Consider the following 22,229-nt stretch of genomic DNA (forward strand, 5'->3'; position numbering starts at 1 on the left):
TGGCATCAGCAGTAGAAGTGCATCCGTCAGCAGCTCTGGATACATAGGATCTACGAGAACGAGTAACCAGAGCATAAGATGTAATAAGAAAAGAAAGAGGACGAACACAGAAACGGGCAGACGTCTGAGCTCACTGATACAGTCCTGAGACCCTGTAAAGGCACCCTGAGAACTCGAACTGGAAGAGTTGTGAAGCCTGTCAGAAGACTTTTAGAGTCAATGAGTCAAGTGATTGCTGAGCCTGACAAAAGAGAGCATCTAGCTGCCCTGATTTAAGCCCTATCAACTTTTGTCGAAGTGACAGTACACCAGTGAAATATAGAGGCCCAGAGGATAGATTAATAGAGAAATAGATCTCAAGAAAGAATCAATAGATTAATAAGGGAATGATAATTACTTTATTATAGGGTCATAGGTTATATGTATAAGGACATATTTCTACCTGGCAAAGTCTCTTTGCTGTCCTTCTGAATGACTTTTGGTCAAGGTTACCCTTGTGGAGGAAGAACTCTTACCTTATGTCTTATGGCCTCCATCGGCTGACTTTCCTTACAGTTCTCTGCTACCAATGACTGGAACTAACTGCAAAAATCCCTGAAGCTGGAGACTCATAGCTCCCTCACTAGCTTTAAGCACCAGCTGTCAGAGCAGCTCACAGATCACTGCACCTGTACATAGCCAATGTGTAAATAGCCCATCCAACTACCTCGGCTACCTGGTTAAATAAAGATGAAATATAGTTTTTAAAAGTTGGCTGAAATTAAGAAGGGGTGAGTGTAGGAGAGTTAAAATTATTATTCCATCAAACTTTAAATTACTAGAATAGCACACAACGCAGAACAGAATGTCCAGGTTAAGGGTCAGTGGCCCATGCCCGTGAAAAGGAATATTCCAAGTTCAGACAAAAGGAGTCAGATCGCTATGATCGCCAGGAACTTTATTTGTGGTTTCTATTTTCAATTGTTGCACTACTAGTACTGCCTGTTGGGTATGCAGCTACAGTAGCTGGATGATATTAACATCTTCGGTTTTTATTTCATTAAATGTATTTCATTTCATCTGTGTGCTTACGTCACCTACTAACACCTTTGTACTACCCGTAGCTCTCGTTCTCCTGAGAAAACTCTGAGAGAGAAAAAACCACTTGTCAGATGGTGCATTGGAGACTGGTGTATTCCTGTCCTGTCTATTCATAATATTATTGCAGAACTACATAAAAGCCAAAAAGACAGCCGTGGTGTCGCTCTTCATTTCTTGGTTCTTCTGTGGTACATATAAAAGACCGCTACAAAATCACCTCAGTGCTTGAAGGCTAGCATTCACAATATAGGTAAAGCATGAGAATGGAGCAGCTAATAACAAACACTAACCTGATTCTGCCCAGTGAATTATCTTTCTTTACCGGTTAAGATGAAGAGACAGAGTACTGTTGGTAGGACTATGGTACACAATGGCTGCATATCTAACATATAATATGTCTACAATACTGTATTTTGATTTACTCCATAATAGAACAATATCAAAAGTTGTTTTCCCAACCTTCCCGGCAACAGTAGAGTGTTTATCAACTGACCGATTGTGTCTATTGTTAGCTAGTGTAGGTAGTGTGCATGTGAGCTTGGCCACTGGCGATCTGAGCCAAAGTGGATTCACCCAGTGAAGATGACAAAGTCAGTAGGGCTGTGTCTTAAATGCACCCTATCCCCTATTTACTGTACTACTTTGACCTGGTCCCATAGGGCTTTGGTGAAAAGTAGTGTACTATATAGGGAATAGGGTGCCCTTTGGGATGCATCCTAGGTTATATTACCACACTTACACAACTACACTGTTCCCATTTTGAACTCAAACAGTGTTAGATGATCTTGGGATTGATTCTGCTCAGTCATCAAAGCACAGCTTTGTTGTATTACCCAAGTGATGGATCAATATTATTATAAACTGTGTTTTTGCTCTCATTTGAACAAAGCCAGAGCCACTGATGTCTTGATGGGATTGAGGGCCTTGTATCACTCATTGGAAGAAGATCATTCAAGTTTGGTGAGCTGAGGGAATAGGGAATAGGGACAAATGTCAATAACTCTTTGGTTGTGCTATTTTAGTTTTTAACCTTCAACAAGTTAATGTTAGCTGTTTTAAAGTCAAGTGAATTTGTGATGACTTCAAGCAAGACAAATCATGTAAACATAAATATTGGATGGAATATTTTGCATAAGACTTAGGAACAGAAATAGTAACAAATGTTCATAATAAATGTATAATAATTTTCTGAAATACATGTACGACGTTTTTAACCTACCATATTACAATGAAACTACAGACTATAAAACAAAGTGTGCTGAGAGGAAAATATATTGCAATATTTTATTTGGTTGGCATTTGCCATGTCGTGGACATGAGTTACAATTTCTGGACAACTTTAACTTGTAATTGTGTAACTTTGGCAGATAAATCACTCTAATTTACTAAATGAAATGCAACCAAATCATCATCTTATCCCTAACATAAAGTACTGTGCAGCCGTCTTCATCAACATGACCAAGGCTTTCGCCTCTGTCAATCACCGTATTCTTATCGGCAGACTCAACAGCCTTAGTTTCTCTAATGACTGCGTCGCCTGGTTCACTAACTACTTCTCAGATACAGTTCAGTGTGTCAAATCGGATGGCCTGTTGTCCGGACCTCTGGCAGTCTCTATGGGGGTGCCACAGGGTTCAATTCTCGGGCCGACTCTTTTCTCTGTTATATATCCAATGATGTCGTCTTGCAGTGGGTGATTCTTTGATCCACCTCTACGCGGACGACACCATTCTGATACTTCTGGCCCTTCTTTGGACACTGTTTGAACAAATCTCCAAACAAGCTTCAACGCCGATACAACACTCTTATCCCATGGCCTCCAACTGCTCTTAAATGCTAATAAAATCGAAATGGCATGCTCTTCAACCGATCAGCTGCCCGCACCGCCGCCCGCCCGACTGGACGGTTCTGACTTAGAATATGTAGACAACTATAAATACCTAGGTGTCTGGCTAGACTGTCAACTCAACTTTCAGACTCACATTAAGTATCTCCAATCTAAAGTTAAATCTAGAATCGGCTTCCTATTTCGCAACAAAGCCTCCTTCACTCATGCTGCCAAACATACCATCGTAAAACTGACTATCCTACCGATCCTTGACATCGGCGATGTCATTTACAAAATAGCCTCCAACACTCTACTCAGCAAACTGGATGCAGTCTATCACAGTGCCATCCGTTTTGTCACCAAAGCCCCATATACTACCCACCACTGCGACCTGTATGCTTTTGTTGGCTGATCCTCACTACATATTCGTCGCCAAACCCACTGGCTTCAGGTTATCTATAAGTCTTTGCTAGGTAAAGCTCCACCTTATCTCAGCTCACTGGTCACCATAGCAACACCCACCCGAAACACACGCTCCAGCAGGTATATTTCACTGGTCATCCCCAAAGACAACACTTACTTTGGCCGCCTTTCCTTCCAGTTCTCTGCTGCCAATGACTGGAACGAATTGCAAAAATCACTGAAGTTGGAGACTTATATCTCCCTCCCTAACTTTAAACGTCAGATGTCAGAGCAGCTTACCGATCGCTGCAGCTGTACACAGCCCATCTGTAAATAACCCATCCAACCAACTACCTACCTCATCCCCATATTTGTTTTTGTTTTTCTACTCTTTTGCACACCATTATTTGTACTTTCACAATTGTAATTACTTCGCCTCTATTGGCCTATTTATTGCCTTACCTCCTTACTTCATTTGCACACACTGTAAACAGATTTTTCATGAGACTTTTTGTGCTATTGACTGTACGTTTGTTTATCCCAATTATAATTATGTGTTGTTTTTGTCGCATTGCTTTGCTTAATCTAGGCCAGGTCGCATTTCTAAATGAGAACTTGTTCTCAACTGGCCCACCTGGTTAACGTAAGGTGAAATAAAATAAATAAATAAACACATTAAAAAAATATATATATGTTATTTAAATGCACACTTTCTACACATAGGCCCTCGATCATGTCATTAGTCCAACTAGCAATTCTTGCTGCAAGTTACATTGTTTCTGTTGTGTATTGGGTTCTTCTACAGATGTAGGAGATTAATTATCAGCCAGTTTGCCTCTACAGGAAAATAACCCTGCAGCAACAGGAAGTGTGAATTATTATGTGGATTATAATTAATGGACATTTTAGGTGGGGTTGATACATGTGTGACTCATTTCAGGAAACTAGGGACATGTCATTGGTCACTACTTCACAGGAGAACGAATTGAACATAAAATGTTAACATTTTATATGTTAGCGGCATCCATGACAGGGAGAAGCGTCCATCCATGATGTATACGGGTAAGATAGTCTAGCTAGCTACATTTACAGATATTACACATTTCTAATTTTGACAGAAAGTGGTTTCATTTCAAGTTAATGTGTACTGTTAGCTAGGTAGCTAAAGTTAGCTGGCTGGCTAGCTAGCTAACGTTACCTCTGTGATCTTATTATTCATATCTCAGAGCCATTTGCTTTGCTAGTTATAGCCTAATGTTAGCTAACTAACATCGGACCTGGTTGGTTAGCTACCTGCAGATTCATGCAGGGTAGTAATGTCATGAGTTGGGATTTAGGTTAATTGTTTAGCAAGCTAGCTACATGTCTTAGAAAAAGACAACAATATGCAAGTGTCCATTTCAATAGAATGTCACTGCAACAACTGTTCATAGACGTAACTGTAAATTCGCTCTGGCTATCTACTCTGATTTCGGAGCATGTGTAAGATAGTCTAGCTAGCTACATTCTCAGATATTACACGCTTCTAATTTTGCCATAAATTAATTTTCATTTAAAGTTAAATTGTACTGTTTGCTTGGCTAGCTAACATTAGCTGGCTATCTCGCTAGATAACGTTACATGTATTAATCGTATATCAGAGACATTTGTTTTGCTAGTTATAGCCTAATGTTAACTAGCTAACATTGAACCTGGTTGGTTAGTTACCTGCAGATTCATGCAGGGTAGTAACGTCATGAGTTGGGATTATGGTTCATTGTTTACCTAGCTAGCTAGCTACATGTCTTAACAAAAGACTCCACTATGCAAGTTACCATTTCATTAGAATCTCACTGCAACAACTGGGATAGATGTAGCTGGTAAATTTGCTCTGGCTATCTACTCTGATTTCAGAGCACTCTCGTCTGTGTGCCCAAGTGCAGAATAATTGACAAATTTACGAATGCTCAAGCCCCGTCGAATATGGTCGGTGTCAGTAAATGTTGGCAAAAAAGTGTAAATTGTTGCTAGCAGCACAGTTGCAGTCACCAACGCTCTGGATAACATAAAAACAGCCTAACCAGCTCTGCCAGGGCGAGTAAAATGGTCAGTGAGCTGTTCTCTCATTTGTGTCTGGAAGAAGCTAGCAAGTTAGACAACGTTAGCCATTTCGCTTGGGTGCTTGACTGCTGTTGTTAGGACAGAACGCTAGGATCAACTCTTAAAGAGGTTGGTGGGGATAAAGCTTAAGAGTGTGTGAACGATGCTGAATGGGTGCAGTCAAAGAAGAGCTCTCCAGTAGGTACCAACACATTCAAATGCATTTTATCAAAAGTGACGTTACAGGTTTATCAACTTTAAAAGCAGAATTACTTACCCATTGTTCCTCAAATGCAGTGTATAATATACAATTTTCAAGCTCTGTGTCTGCTTTTATCCAACGTAAAAAACACAATGTCAAATGTTGCTACATAAGACTGAATCAAGGAGGTCGGTCAAATTTTTGGTTAAGGCAAATCACGTCATAAATATCAAAGTGTCCTTTTTGAAACTCAAATAGACTACAAGTTTGCTTTTCCTGCCTTACAGAAAATTTATCAGCAGCAAAATAGTGATCCAATTAAGATCCTACATATGTAGTATATATTCTGAATGCATATGTTATGGTAAATATAAAGAATGTATATATTTGCAGGTGAGAAGGCAAATCTACACATTTACCAGTGCAACAGATAATCTATAGATTTCCAGAGGAATCTGTAGATTTCCCAAATTTACACATAAATCATTACACATACAGTACCAGTAAAAAGTTTGGACACCTACTCATTCAAGGGTTTTTCTTTATTTTTACAATTTTCTAAATTGTAGAATAATAGTGAAGACGTAAAAACTATGAAATAACACATGGAATCATGTAGTAACCAAAGAAAGTGTAAAACTAATTAAAATCTAAGTCATATGTTTGATTCTTCAAAGCAGCCACCATTTGCCTTGATGACTGCTTTGCACACTCTTGGCATTCTCTCAACCAGCTTCATGAATTAGTCACCTGGAATGCATTTCAATTAACAGGTGTGCCTTGCTAAAAGTTCATTTGTGGAATGTCTTTCCTTCTTAATAACGTTTGAGCCAATCAGTTGTGCTGTGACAAGGTAGGGTGGTATACAAAAGATAGCACTCTTTGGTAAAATACCAAGAACAGCTCAAATAAGCAAAATAAACAACAGTTCATCTTTATTTTAAGCTCAGTCAACACGGAAAATTTCAACGTTTCTTCAAGTGCAGTCGCAAAAACCATCAAGCGCTATGAAGAAACTGGCTCTCATGAGGACCGCCACAGGAAAGTAAGATCCAGAGTTACCTTTGCCGCAGAAGATAAGTTCATTAGAGTTACCAGCCTCGGAAATTGAGGCCCAAATAAATGCTTCACAGAGTTCAAGTAACAGACACATCTCAACATCAACTGTTCAGAGGAGATGGTGTGAAGCAGGCCTTCATGGTCAAATTGCTGCAAAGAAACCACTACTAAAGGACACTAATAAGAAGAAGTGACTTGCTTGGGCCAAGAAACACGAGCAATGAACATTAGAGCGGTGGAAATCTGTCCTATGATCTGATGAATCCAAATGTGCGATTTTTGGTTCCAATCGCCGTGTCTTTGTGAGACACAGAGTAGGTGAACGGATCTCCGCATGTGTGGTTCACACCGTGAAGCACGTAGGAGGAGGTGTGATGGTGTGGGGGTTCTTTGCTGGTGACATTGTCTGTGATTTATTTTGAATGCAAGGCACACTTCACCAGCATGGCTACCACAGCATTCTGCAGCGATACGCCATCCCATCTGGTTTGGGCTTAGAGGGACTATCATTTGTTTGCATCAGATGACCTGGCCTCCACAATCAACCGACCTCAACCCAATTGAGATGGTTTGGGATGAGTTAGGCCGCTGAGTGAAGGAAAAGCAACCAAGTGCTCAGCATATGTGGGAACTCCTTCAGGTCTGTTGGAAAAGCTTTCCAGGTGAATCTGGTTGAGACAATGCCAAGAGGGTGCAAAGCTGTCATCAAAGCAAAGTGTGTCTGCTTTGAAGAATCTCAAATATAAAATATATTTTGATTTGTTTAACACTTTTTTGGTTACTATATGATACCATATGTGCTATTTCATTGTTTTGATGTCTTCACTATTATTCTAAAATGTAGAAAATAGTAAAAATAAAAACTTGAATGAGTATGTATGTCCAAACTTGTAACTGGTACTGTAGATGAACAGTAAACAGTTACAAACCATAGTGTAAAAGCACAGAGAACGCAAATGACTTCTAAACCATGTAGTCTCATCCCTTTCTAGTTTTGGAGACTTGGCACGAACAGGAAATGGCAGGGCTACTCTGTGCTATTGAAAGAGGCAGGATGATGGTAAATGCTAGATTCAGGGAGGGACAACAACTGCTCCTGTCTGATAAGAGGAAAGCTGAAACCGTAGCACACTAGCAATCCCCTGGGGTTTGCCTGCATGTCAGTTAGATGAAAAATTTGTGAAAAATATTGAGAGGGAGTAAAGTGACATTAGGGCCTTCAGTGACAATCTGAGGGGACTACGGACATAGGGGATAAGTTAAATCAAATTAAAATCAAATTGGATTGGTCGTGTACACATATTTTGCAGATGTGCAGGTGCAGTGAAAAGCTTATGTTTCTAGCTCCAACAGTGCAGTAATAGTCTGAGTACAAGTCTCTTTGTAACATACCACACCTTGACACTACTTGTTATTGCCAATGAGACTGGTCTTTCGGCAATCTCAATGTTCAATATATGCTGGATTTATGGTGGAGTTGCTCATTGGTTGTTGGAAATAACATTACTATTTTCTATGACATGTGGCCTCGAAAATATAATTAGAATTCTTTACAAAGTTAAAAAGAAACATTTAGCTAGTCAAGTTGTTGCATTTTGAGGATGTTTTGCAGATGAAAGAGCAATATGTACAGTACCTTGCGAAGGTATTCATCCCCTTTGGTGTTTTTCCTATTTTGTTGCATTACAACCTGTAATGGATTTTTATTTGGTTTTCATGTAATGGACATACACAAAATAATCCAAATTGGTTAAGTGAAATGAAAAAAATAACTTGTTTCAATTTTTTTTTAAACATTTAAAACTGAAAAGTGGTGCGTGCGTGCATATGTATTCACCACCTTTGCTATGAAGCCCCTAAATAAAATATGGTGCAACCAATTACATTAGAAGCCACATAATTAGTTAGATTGCACACAGGTGGACTTTATTTAAGTGTCACATGATCTCAGTATATATACACCTGTTCTGAAAGCCCCCAGAGTCTGCAACACCACTAAGCAAGGGGCACCACCAAGCAAGCGGCACCATGAAGGCAAAGGAGATCTCCAAACAGGTCATGGACAAAGTTTTGGAGAAGTACAGATCAGGGTTGAGTTAAAAAAATATATCTTAAACTTTGAACATCCCACGGAGCACCAATAAATACATTATAAAAAAATTGAAAGAATATTGCACCACAACAAACCTGCCAAGAGAGGGCCGCCCACCAAAACTCATGGATCAGGCAAGGAGGGCATTAATCAGAGAGGCAACAAAGCGACCAAAGATAACCCTGAAGGAGTTGCAAAGCTCCACAGCAGAGACTGGAGTATCTGTCCAAAGGATCATTTTAAGCCGCACACTCCACAAAGTTGGCCTTTACGGAAGAGTGGCCAGAAAAAAAGCCATTGCTTAAAGAAAAAAATAAGAAAACACATTTGGTGTTCGCCAAAAAGCATGTGGGAGACTCCCCTAACATATGGAAGAAGGTACTCTGACGAGACTAAAATTGAACTTTTTGGCCATCAAGGAAAACCCTATGTCTGGCGCAAACCCAACAACTCTCATCACCCCGATAACATCATCCCCACAGTGAAGCATGGTGGTGGCAGCATCATGCTGTGGGGATGTTTTTATTTGGCAGGGACTGGGAAACTGGTTAGAATTGAAGGAATGATGGATGGCGCTAAATACAGTGAAATTCTTGAGGGAAACCTGTTTCAGTCTTCCAGGGATTTGAGACTGGGAGAGAGGTTCACCTTCCAGCAGGACAATAACCCTAAGCATACTGCTAAAGCAACACTCCAATGGTTTAAGGGGAAACATTTAAATGTCTTGGAATGGCCTAGTCAAAGCCCACACCTCAATCCAAATGAGAATCTGTGGTATGACTTAAAGTTGCTGTACACCAGCGGAACCCATCCAACTTGAATGAGCTGGAGCAGTTTTGCCTTGAAGAATGGGAAAAAATCCCGGTGGCTCGATTCTGCCAAGCTTATAGAGACATACCCTAAGAGACTTGCAGCTGTAATTGCTGCAAAAGCTGTCTCTACAAAGTATTGACTTTGGGGGGGTGAATAGTTATGCACGCTCAAGTTTTCAGTTTTTTTGTCTTATTTCTCATTTATTTCACAATCAAAAATGTTTTGCATCTTCAAATTGGTAGGCATGTTGTGTAAATCAAATGATACAATTTTTTTTAAATTCCAGGTTGTAAGGCAACAAAATAGGAAAAATTCCAAGGGGGTGAATACTTTCGCAATCCACTGTACTGTACAAACACACCCGAATGTGGTTCTTGACTTAAGATATTGGATAACCTTTTTGTTGAAGTGAAGTAATTATTGACCTTCAGGCTAGTACTGTGAGTTTTGCTACTAAGCAATGTTATGTATTCAATTAGTGGTTCAGCTTTATACCACACTCACTACCCTTCATATGGTACGTGCCATATGCTTGCCAAGGTGGGTGAAGGCAGCAGTTGTGTCAGGCAATGTGAGGCTGACTCTGGAGTCTCTTTTGGCCACCAAACAGATGAGATGTGGCCCCATCCTTGAATGGCCTCATAAAAATTGGGGAGGCATTATCAAAGGCCTCAGCTTGCCCTGCTCTTCGTCAGTCTCCACTCGGCTAATGCCTGAATCAGTAATGTCCCAGCGTTCGCCTTATCTCCCCCGGCCACTTGGATGCAGTGCCAACCTCCAGTTGATGGCAATGCTCTGATCTGAAGACAAGACAGTTGTATGCCAAGATGGGCAACAGAAAAAAGTGACCCCACCACCGGCACTCATCGACTCTCCCTTCCTCTCTCTCACACACAAGCACACCAACTGCTCAAACTGCTCTGTGCTCCCTCAGCACACTCAGAAGGTTGGAGTAACGCTTGGCTCATTAGATTGACCTATGCTGTTCCTATATTGACCCAATTTAGGCAGTTGGAGAAACTTACATGGCTCTTTAGACTACCCTTTTCTGTTCCTGTATGTAGACCCAATGAAGTATGCAGGGGTAGGCATTAACACATCCAACAGTCTTAACCTGTAAGGCATATACAGTGGGGAGAACAAGTATTTGATACACTGACAATTTTGCAGGTTTTCCTACTTACAAAGCATGTAAAGGTCTGTAATTTTTATCATACGTACACTTCAACTGTGAGAGAAGGAATCTAAAACAAAAATCCAGAAAATCACATTGTATGATTTTTAATTAATTAATTTGCATTTTATTGCATGACATAAGTATTTGATACATCAGAAAAGCAGAACTGAATATTTGGTACAGAAACCTTAGTTTGCAATTACAGAGATCATACGTTTCCTGTAGTTCTTGACCAGGTTTGCACACACTGCAGCAGGGATTTTGGCCCACTCCTCCATACAGACCTTCTCCAGATCCTTCAGGTTTCGGTGCTGTCGCTGGGCAATACGGACTTTCGGCTCCCTCCAAAGATTTTGTATTGGGTTCAGGTCTGGAGACTGGCTAGGCCACTCCAGGACCTTGAGATGCTTCTTACGGAGCACATCCTTAGTTGCCCTGGCTGTGTGTTTCGGGTCGTTGTATGCTGGAAGACCCAGCCACGACCCATCTTCAATGCTCTTACTGAGGGAAGGAGGTTGTTGGTCAGATCTCGCGATACATGGCCCATCCATCCTCCTTCAATACGGTGCAGTCGTCCTGTCCCCTTTGCAGAAAAGCATCCCCAAAGAATGATGTTTCCACCTCCATGCTTCACGGTTGGGATGGTGTTCTTGGGGTTGTACTCATCCTTCTATTCCTCAAACACGGCGAGTGGAGTTTAGAGCAAAAAGCTCTATTTTTGTCTCATCAGACCACATGACCTTCTCCATTCCTCCTCTGGATCATCCAGATGGTCATGGCAAACTTCAGACGGGCCTGGACATGCGCTGGCTTGAGCAGGGGGACCTTGCGTGCGCTGCAGATTTTAATCCTGACGGCGTAGTGTGTTACTAATGGTTTTCTTTGAGATGTGGTCCGCTCTCTTACGGTCATTGACCAGGTCCTGCCGTGTAGTTCTGGGCTGATCCCTCACATTCCTCATGATCATTGATGCCCCACGAGGTGAGATCTTGCATGGAGCCTAGACCGAGGGTGATTGACCGTCATCTTGACTTCTTCCATTTTCTAATAATTGCGCCAACAGTTGTTGCCTTCTCCAAGCTGCTTGGCTATTGTCCTGTAGCCCATCCCAGCCTTGTACAGGTCTACAATTTATCCCTGATGTCCTTACACAGCTCTCTGGTCTTGGCCATTGTGGAGAGGTTGGAGTCTGTTTGATTGAGTGTGTGGACAGGTGTCTTTTATACAGGTAACGAGTTCAAACAGGTGCAGTTAATACGGGTAATGAGTGGAGAACAGGAGGGCTTCTTAAAGAAAAACTAACAGGTCTGTGAGAGCCGGAATTCTTACTGGTTGGTAGGTGATCAAATACTTATGTCATGCAATAAAATGCAAATTAATTACTTAAAAATCATACAATGTGATTTTTCTGGATTTTTTGTTTAGATTCCGTCTCTCACAGTTGAAGTGTACCTATGATATAAAATGACAGACCTCTACATGCTTTGTAAGTAGGAAAACCTGCAAAATCGGCAGTGTATCAAATACTTGTTCTCCACTGTACATGTATTTGGTCTAAAGCAAATTAGCTACTAAAAAGAGTAAGATCTTTTGTTTCTATGGAACTTTATTAATATTTTCTGCATATTCACCAAATGGAGATTCAATGATAGCAATCAGATCTTTCTGTAATTTCCTAATATAAGTGTTGAATTTTAATATTTACAGTATACTAAAGCATACTTAAATATACATAATAGGAGGAAGGAGTAGAGAGAATATACTATTCATGAGTAGTGAAAAGAAGCGCTCTTGCTAAGCTCGAATAGGGTTAGAGTGTTTCCGCTCGACTTGTTAGGGTGGCACTGTTTAAGTCATACTTTTAATATGCTGATCATGCACAACTTCACATACACTTATTCAAAATGTAGCGGAATTGATGATAGTGTGGGTATTTGTCAGATAGATCACGCAACTAGGGTTACGAGAGAAGTTACGTTGTTGCTCAGAGGCTTACTTGTCTCGCATAGCTTCAACAGTTAGTCAGATGTAAAGGTCGGATGAGGTCAGGATCCTCTCATAATCAATGGTAATTGTAATTGTAANCACAGGGATGCAATAGAACTCTAGCCTGAATTTCAACCCTAAAAGAAACCAAATCCACTCTCACCATACAAAGCTCAAAGGCTCCAGATAATAACGATTACAACAAGGCCATACAATAGCAAAGGATGTAGCCTAGCAGCACCATAGCTTGTGCTCAGAGAGCGCTAATTGTGAACTGCAATCACTTAATTGAAAAGCTCAGCTAATTCCCATAATTGACCTCAGTAATGTTAGGTTGTCATACAACGTACACCCTAAAGCCCCACACTTATCCTTCAATTGTCCCAAATTACATAAATTTGGTTGGTAGACACAGTTGTTGCACCTTCATTATGATCTTTTTACACAAAAATACCAACAACTTGTTGATAGTAATGGAATAGTAAGGCAGATATTGCTTATTATACAATCATACCTTCAGATTCGGTAGTATTGACAGGGATACAAACAAATATCTATTTTTAAAAATACTTCAAATCATTCATCTGTTATTTCAGCAAAATTAACAAAGTTCAACATGTTAAAGGAATGTTTTGGTTTTCATGCTGTTTCTCCAAAGTGTAGTAATTGATATAGCAAGCCTCAGGAGAGCACTACAGATGTTGGATCTTAATTTGATCACCATGTTGCAGGAGAACTTTCCTGCAATGCAGGATATTTTAAACGTTGAGTGCATTTGAGGTTTAAGTCTCCAGAAGTTTGTAATTTCCACTTTGAAATGTCAGACTTGAAAATGCATCAACCCCTACAAAAAATGGCCTTTAATTATAATCCACATAATAATTCACATATCCTGTTGCTGCAGGATTATTGTCCTGCTATAGCAAACTGGCTCAAATTAAGATCCTGTATACACTATACTGTAATGTAAAGGGTCAACAGCCTATCCATCCTGGGAATGGTGGTCAAGAAAGCTGATTGTGTGTGTGTGTTTTGTGTGCTGTGTGCTGTGTGCTGTGTATTGTGTGTTGTGTGTTTGTGTTATGGTGCAGCTGTTGGGCTTGAGTGACAATCTGTCATGCACTAGCAGTGTACAACTGAGATGCTCAAGTCTCTAGCATGCGGCAACATGATGAGTAGTAGAGAAGAAAGCAAGGACCACGTAAGCTATGAAGACCGCGAGCCACGAGATGAGAGCGCGGGCTCCCGTAGCGCCTGTAGCATATTCTAAGTTGGGCAGGAGCGCACCCGAGTACGTGCGGTAGCGCGGCTGCGGAGGGCGCTAGAGAATTGCTGGCCCTGGGGGAGGTGTGGAGCAGTAGAGTCAGGAGAGGCGACTGAACACTTGAATAGAGCAGTGTTGGCGAGGGGGTTGGGGCTGATGAGAGCGAATTAGACCAGGCGGGGGGTGTGCGGCAGGGGGAGTGAGGTGCGGGGTGGAGTGTGCTAGGTGCGATGCTGGCGATCGGAGGTAGGGAGTAGTCGGGAGTTGGTGGATTTTGATGAGGTGGAGGTGTGTGGGGGTAGTCGTTGTTTTTTCTTTTTTGATAGCGCTGATGTACGAGTAGCGACTGTGTACGAGCCTGAGAAAATAGCAGAGCAGCATATTGCGAGCGACCTGTGATACTCTGCGAGCGAGATGCTGTGACGCGAGCGAGCGAGCAGAGAGAGCGATTTTGATTTGGTGAGTCGATGATCTGTGTGTATGTGTGTAGTGATGTAGTATCTGAGAAGGAGTGTAGATGAGTGGAGATTGGAGATGCTTGATGTGAGTGTGTAAAGGTGGTTGTTTTTGATGGGTGCGCTACGGCACTATTGCGACGAGTCCGAGAATCTTCCAGCTAAGCAGCAACAGGGGAACACTGAATCCAATTTCTGTAACTAGGCATTTGCTGTAGTGGTTTGTCATGTTAACGTTCTAGTAGTAATGAGAGAGAAGAGACGCAGACTAGCGATGCGGAATCTCATCCTACTGATCTCTCTCATTGTCATCATCTCTTCGCGGACTCTACAAGTACTAGCCTACATCTCGCACTCCAACGCCGCAAACTATCCTAGAAAGGATCAGCTGTCACCTTGCTGTTGTGACAGATGGGAATAGGCGAGCGACACCACAAAAACACCACCTTTACACACTCAACAACACACACACACACATACACATAGACACATACACACACAACATACACACAGACACACACACAAATCAAAATGATTTGGTCGCGTACACAGATTTGCAGATGGTATCACAGGTGCAGCGAAATGCTTGTATTTCTAGCTCGAACAGTGCAGTAATACTAGAAAAAAGAAAAAAAAACGATACACACATAAACATAAAAAAAATGATATATGATGAGCCATGACTAGACTACAGCATATACATGTGAAGTGGCTAAAACAGCATGCAAATGTTATTAAAGTGTTCAGTGTTCAATGACTCTATGTACATAGGGCAGCAATCTCTAAGGTGCAGGGTAGAGTACTGGGTGGTTGCCAACTAGAATAGTGACTAAGGTTCAGGGCAGGTACTGGGTGGAGGCCCGCTAGTAGTGGCTGTTTAACTCTTGGCGCACGGATCCCTTTAGCGGGATAATGTCATCAACAACCGCTGAATTGCAGAGCGCCAAATAAAAAACAATTTGTAAAATATTTATATTCATGAAATCACAAGTGCAATATAGCAAAACACAGCTTAGCTTGTTGTTAATCCACCTGTCGTGTCAGATTTTGAAAATATGCTTTACAGCGAAAGCAATCCAAGCGTTTGTGTGAGTTTATCGATCACTAGACAAAACATTACGAACACCTAGCAGCAATGTAGATTGGTCACGAAAGTCAGAAAAGCAATGAAATTAACCACTTACCTTTGATGATCTTCGGATGTTTGCACTCACGAGACTCCCAGTTACACAATAAATGTTCCTTTTGTTCGATAAAGATGATTTTTATATCCAAAAACCTCCATTTGGTTTGCGCGTTATGTTCAGTAATCCACAGGCTCGTGCCGGTCTTGAAGGGAAGACAAAAATTCCAAATAGTATCCGTAACGTTCGTAGAAACATGTCAAACGTTTTTATAATCAATCCTCAGGTTGTTTTTAACATAAATAATCGATAATATTTCAACCGGAGGGTAAAGTAGATCAATACAAGACAGAAATAAAATGTTGAGATACCACTTTCGCGCGCAATAACTAATCAAGGACACTGACGCGATTTGATAAATCTCGCTCATTTTTCAGAATAAAAGCTTGAAACTATGTCTAAAGACTGTTCACAACCTGTGGAATCTGGTTGATATACCTTTAAATGGAGGATAGGCAGGCAATGGAACAGGGATTTTTCAAAATAAGAGGCACTTCCGGGTTGGATTTCCTCAGGTTTTCGCCTGCAAAATCAGTTCTGTTATACTCACAGACAATATTTTGACAGTTTTGGAAACTTTAGAGTGTTTTCTATCCTAATCTGTCAATTATATGCATATTCTAGCATCTGGGCCTGAGAAATAGGCCGTTTACATTGGGAACGTTATTTTTCCAAACATAAACATTCTGCCTCCTAGCATCAAGAAGTTAACAGTCCGATGTCCTGGAGATAGAGGCTGCTTCTCAGTCTCTCGGTCCCAGATTTGATGCACCTGTACTGTCTCCACCTTCTAGATGGTAGCAGGTGGCAGTTGTGGATGGTGCAATTGTCGTACCAGGCATTGATACAGCCAGACAGGATGCTCACAATGGTGCATCTGTAGAAGTTAGTGAGGGTCTTAGGGGCCAAGCCAAATGCCAAGCCAAGAGGTGCTGATGCGCCTTCTTCACCACACTGTCATTGTGAAGGGACCATTTCAGGTTGTTAGTGATGTGCACGCTGAGGAACTTGAAGCTTTTGACCCTCTCCACTGCGGCCCCGTCGATGGGGATGGGAGTGTGCTCTCTTTGCTGTCTCCTGTAGTCCACAATCAGCTCATTCATTTTGTTGACGTTGAGGGAGAGGTTATTTTCCTGACACCACTTTGCCAGGGCTCTCACCTCCACCCTGTAGGCTGTCTCATCTGTGTTGGTAATCAGGCCTACCACTGTTGTGCCGTCAGCAAATTTGATGATGGATTTGGAGACGTGTGAGGCCACGCAGTCATGGGTGTACAGGAGGGGGCTTAGCATACACCCCTGTGGGGCCCCTGTGTTGAGGTTCAGTGTGGCAGAGTTGTTGTTGCCTACTTTCACCACATCGGGTAGGCCGTCAGGAAGTCCAGAACCCAGTTGCACAAGGAGATATGCAAATTGTAGTGGGTCTTGGGTGTCGGGTAAGGTAGAAGTGATCTGCCTCTCAAAGCACTTCATGATGACAGAAGTGAGCGCTACAGGGCGATAGTCATTTAGCTTAGTTACCTTTGCTTTCTTGGGTACAGGAACAATGGTGGACATCTTGAAGCACATGGGGAAAACAGACTGGGATATGGAGAGATTGAATATGTCCGTAAACACTCGAGCCAACTGGTCTGCACATGCTCTGTGGGATGGCGTCTGGGCATCCCAAGCCGCGATCGCAGAGCATGTGCAAACCAGTTGGCTCGAGTGTTTACGGACATATTTTTGATATTTGGCTAGTTTGTCTTTTGTTAATCATGAAACAACCCCACCTGCCTTTCTTTTTCCCATAGAGTTTTTTCTTCTTGTCCGCGACAAAGACGGAGAACCCCACTGGTTGAATGGACAGTGACAATATTTTACGGGGAGAACCATGAATCCATTAAACAGAGTATGTTACAGTCCCTGATGTATCTCTGGAAGGAGATCCTCGCCCTTAGCTCGTCTACTTTATTGTCCAAGGACTGAACGTTAGCGAGTAATATACTCAGAAGTGGTGGATGGTATGCAAACAAAGGATCCAGGTCAGGGAAGTCACATTTCTGCTAGAATTTCTGGTGAGTGACCACCGATCTAATGTCCAAAAGATATTTATGGCTGAAGGTAATAATACAATAAATGTTCTGAGAAAATAACGTAAGAAATAACATAAAAAATATATATACTGAAAAGTTGGCTAGGAGCAGGAAACAGTGCGACCGTGTCTGTCGGCACCATCTTGATGGCGATTCCATGAGGTCCATACCAGGATGTTGTTGGTGCCCATGACTCCAGGAAGGCAGTTCACAAGACAGGACCAATGAGAGACATGGAGCTAAGTACTCAGAAACATGTAGTGGATGTGTGTTTATCACAATTCTTTGTGAAAAAAAGGCTTGCTACCACCCAAGAAGCTCTCAAGATAGCATGGAGGCTAAATTACTTCATCAACATAAAGTGCAAGCAATGAGCACTGACATGAGACAAGAGATAGGGAAGAGTGTGGTAATCTGAGCCATTTTTTACATTCAGCATCACTCCGTCAAGCGAAATATAGTATTCTTTCTAACAAAGATATCTACATATATTTCAGTATGGTGGGTATCCTTGGAAATGATCAGAATTCATGTAAACATTACAGTTTTAAAAACATAGCTTGTCCAAAAAAGTGGTCTCTTGGCACAACTTACCCTGGGAATGGGTACAAATTTCTGTACTGAATTAAATATTATCACTACTTTTTTTAAACCATGTCAATCTTTATTTCCCAAACACAATTCAACACAATCACAATCACTTTTTTGTATTTTAATCATTTTATGCATCTTTTAACACAGGCTTAACACCTAACAAACACTTTATACTTTTTAAAACACTTTTAACATAGGCCAGGCCCTGTTGTTACCTCATATCCCAGAGATAATACCTTGCATTACACCTGGGAAGAAAACACTTCAATTTGGTTAACTTGCCGTTGGCTCAACCATTGGCTCAACTTACCCCAAGGCAAACATGTTGACTATATTAGTCCACACATCTACAAGGATGCACTTTCATGTTAGGTTAAGGACCTCATATTGAAGCTTATAGAGACCCCAACTGAACAATCTTAGAATGATCTACTTTGATAACCTCGAACACAATAAATAAATTTGACTTGGCAAAAATCTGTTTTTTGGATATATCTTGCTTACCCCTTTTTCCATGTGGTTTCTTGCTTCACAGACTGCATGAAATAATGAAATCTTCCCAAATATTTGGTCAAATTATACATTTTGTTAATGGTTTCCTAGAAACAAGGATGGCTTAATTTACCCCTTTGGCTCAACTTACCCCACTCTCCCCTACACCGTATATTTACAACCCTTCCCCCCCTCCCGCTCACCCCACTTGACCCTCCTTCCCCCCCTTCCCCCTTGGAATACCTGATAGCTGCCCCCACCTTCCCTTTTCCCCCCCTCCTCTCTTTGCTCCACGCCCTGCCCTACAATGGGGTGAAAGGTCACTCCGCTAGCCAGGCAATCAGGAGGCGCCGATGCAACATTAACCCTAAATGTGCAATGGACTCCGTCGGGGAAGAGCCACCACACACACAAAGAGTTGGGCCTTTCTGCTGCTATAGCAGGCTGTCTATGTCACTGCCTACTCCTGCTCGTATTCACCTAAATCTACAGTAGACCCGACTACTAGAACATAAAGCTATACTCTTTTAATCACTCGTCTCTCTTTCTCCTCGCTCGACTACAAGTTGCCGTGGGGGGGAAGAAATCTGTTCTTCCATTTCGTCATTTCTCAGAAATCCTTCAAATAGCAACCTATAGGGATTTGAGTCATATGGAAATTCCCAAAACAAGACATGCTAACAAAAAAAAAACACAGGGAGATCTTGCATAAGTTGGTAGAGTCTGTTGCATGAAGAGAGAACAGAGAGCTGGTGGAAAGACTGCCGCTGTCTATACGATTACAATCTTCACCTGGTGCATTACACTTCAAAAACAAATTTGCCCGTGTGGAAAGAATTGCAGAACAACAAAAAGGGGGGGAAATAGCATGTAGGAGTCTTATTTTCTCAGGGTGCTCTAAAGGTACTTATATAGAACGCATTGAAAAAACTACAGAGAGCGGGAAGACTTGGAGAAATGGTTAATCATCCCAAATGCTACACCTGTGAACTGTAGTAGGCCTATATGAATAGAAAAGACAGTTCCCACTGGGCAGAAATTGGTTGAATCAACGTCGTTTCAGCGTAATTTGTCAACGTATTGTGATGTGGAATCTACGTGGAAAATACATTGGATTTGCAAAAAGTCATCAACTTTTGTTTGTTTGGGGGTGAATTCAACCACAGAATTATGTCATCGTGGTAACCCATTTTCAACATAGACAAACCTTTTGTAAAATATGTTGAATTTGTACATGAAACAACGTCAGATCTTCAATGTTATATCCACTATAAGAAAGAAAAACTAAGCTGGGCAGCAACTCCTACCGGAGAGTTGATCTAACTACAGCTATGAACTTGGTTTCCCATCTAGGCTTTTAACCAAGCCCAGCCTTGCTTAACTTTGATATTCATCCCTAACTACTACCAATGTGCTATGATGATAATGATTATTTACAGATCTCTTAATAACTGAATAGATTCACTGTTGCTATCGAAGTCATTCCAAAGGGAAGGTTTAACAGAGCACATAAAACGTAACCATACTCTCTATAAGTCATATATCATCAATGATACTATTTAGGCCTATACACACTGAACAAAAGTGCAAATGCAACATGAAACAATTTCAAAGATTTTACTGAGTTACAGTTCATATAAGGAAGTCAGTCAGTTGAAGTAAATAAATGATGCCCTAATCTATGGATTTCACATGACTGGGAATACAGATACGCATTTGTTGGTCGCAAATACCTTCAAAAGAAGGTAAGGGCTTCTTTTTCAGAAAACCAGTCGGTATTTGGTCTGACACCCATTTGCCTCATGCAGATCTCATTCGCACAGAGTTGATCAGGCTGTTGATTGTGGCCTGTGGAATGTTGTCCCACTCCTCTTCAACGGCTGTGCAAAGTCGCTGGATATTGGCGGGAAATGGAACACGCTGTCGTACATGTCGATCCAGAGCATCTCAAACGTGCTCAATGGGTGACATGTCTGGTGAGTGTGCAGGCCGTGGAAGAGCTGGGACATTTTCAGCTTCCAGGAATTGTGTACAGATGCTTGCGACATGTTGCTGTGCATTATCGGGCTGAAACATGAGGTGATGGAGGCGGATGAATGGCACAACTTTTGGGCCTGAGTATCTCGTCACGGTATCTCTGTGCATTCAAATTGCCATAGATAAAATTTAATTTTGTTCGTTGTGCGTAGTTTATGCCTGCCCATAACATAACCCGCCCGCCACAATGGCGCACTCTGTTCACAACATTGACATCAGTAAACCGCTCACCCACACAACGCCATACACGTGGTCTGAGCCCGGTTGGACGTACTGCCAAATTCTCTAAAATGATGTTGGAGGTGGCTTATGATAGAGAAATTACCATTAAATGCTCTGGCAACAGCTCTGGTGGACATTCCTGCAGTCAGCATGCCAATTGCACGCTCCCTCAAAACTTGAGACATCTGTGGCATTGTGTTGTGTGACAAAACGGCACATTTTAGAGATGCCTTTTATTGTCCCCAGCACAAGGTGCACCTGTGTAATGATCCTGCTTTTAATCAGCTTCTTTTTTTTTTCTTTTATCCCATTTTCTCCCCAATTTTCGTGGTATCCAATCGCTAGTAATTACTATCTTGTCTCATCGCTACAACTCCCGTACGGGCTCGGGAGAGACGAAGGTCGAAAGCCATGCGTCCTCCGAAGCACAACCCAACCAAGCCGCACTGTTTCTTAACACAGCGCGCCTCCAACCCGGAAGCCAGCCGCACCAATGTGTCGGAGGAAACACCGTGTACCTGGCCCCCTTGGCTAGCGCGCACTGCGCCCGGCCCGCCACAGGAGTCGCTGGAGCGATGAGACAAGGATATCCCTACCGGCCAAACCCTCCCTAACCCGGACGACGCTATGCCAATTGTGCGTCGCCCCACGGACCTCCCGGTCGTGGCCAGCTGCGACAGAGCCTGGGCGCGAACCCAGAGACTCTGGTGGCGCAGCTAGCACTGCGATGCAGTGCCCTAGACCACTGCGCCACCCGGGAGGCCTTTAATCAGCTTCTTGTCATGCCACACCTGTCAGGTGGATGGATTATCTTGGCAAAGGAGAAATGCTCACTAACAGGGATGTAAACAAATTTGTGCACACCATTTTAGAGAAATAAGCTTTTTGTGGGTATGGAAAATGTCTGGGATCTTTTATTTCAACTCATGAAACATGGGACCAACACTACATGTTGCATTTATATTTTTATTCAGTGTAGCATTTGCAAAATCATCAACAGCTATTGTTTCAATTCAACCCAGGGTTCAACTAAAAATAGACAATACATTAAAGGCCTAGGATTTCAAGCTTTGTTTGATGGCAAATTTAATCTTCAAGTTAATAATGAATATGTTGGATTCTCGTCTCCAATTCAACCAAAAATCAAAGTTAATGAATAGGACTAAATCAAATCAAACTTTATTTGAAG

The sequence above is a fragment of the Salvelinus sp. IW2-2015 genome, unplaced genomic scaffold (genome assembly GCF_002910315.2).
Source record: "Salvelinus sp. IW2-2015 unplaced genomic scaffold, ASM291031v2 Un_scaffold16431, whole genome shotgun sequence".
Taxonomy (NCBI): domain Eukaryota; kingdom Metazoa; phylum Chordata; class Actinopteri; order Salmoniformes; family Salmonidae; genus Salvelinus; species Salvelinus sp. IW2-2015.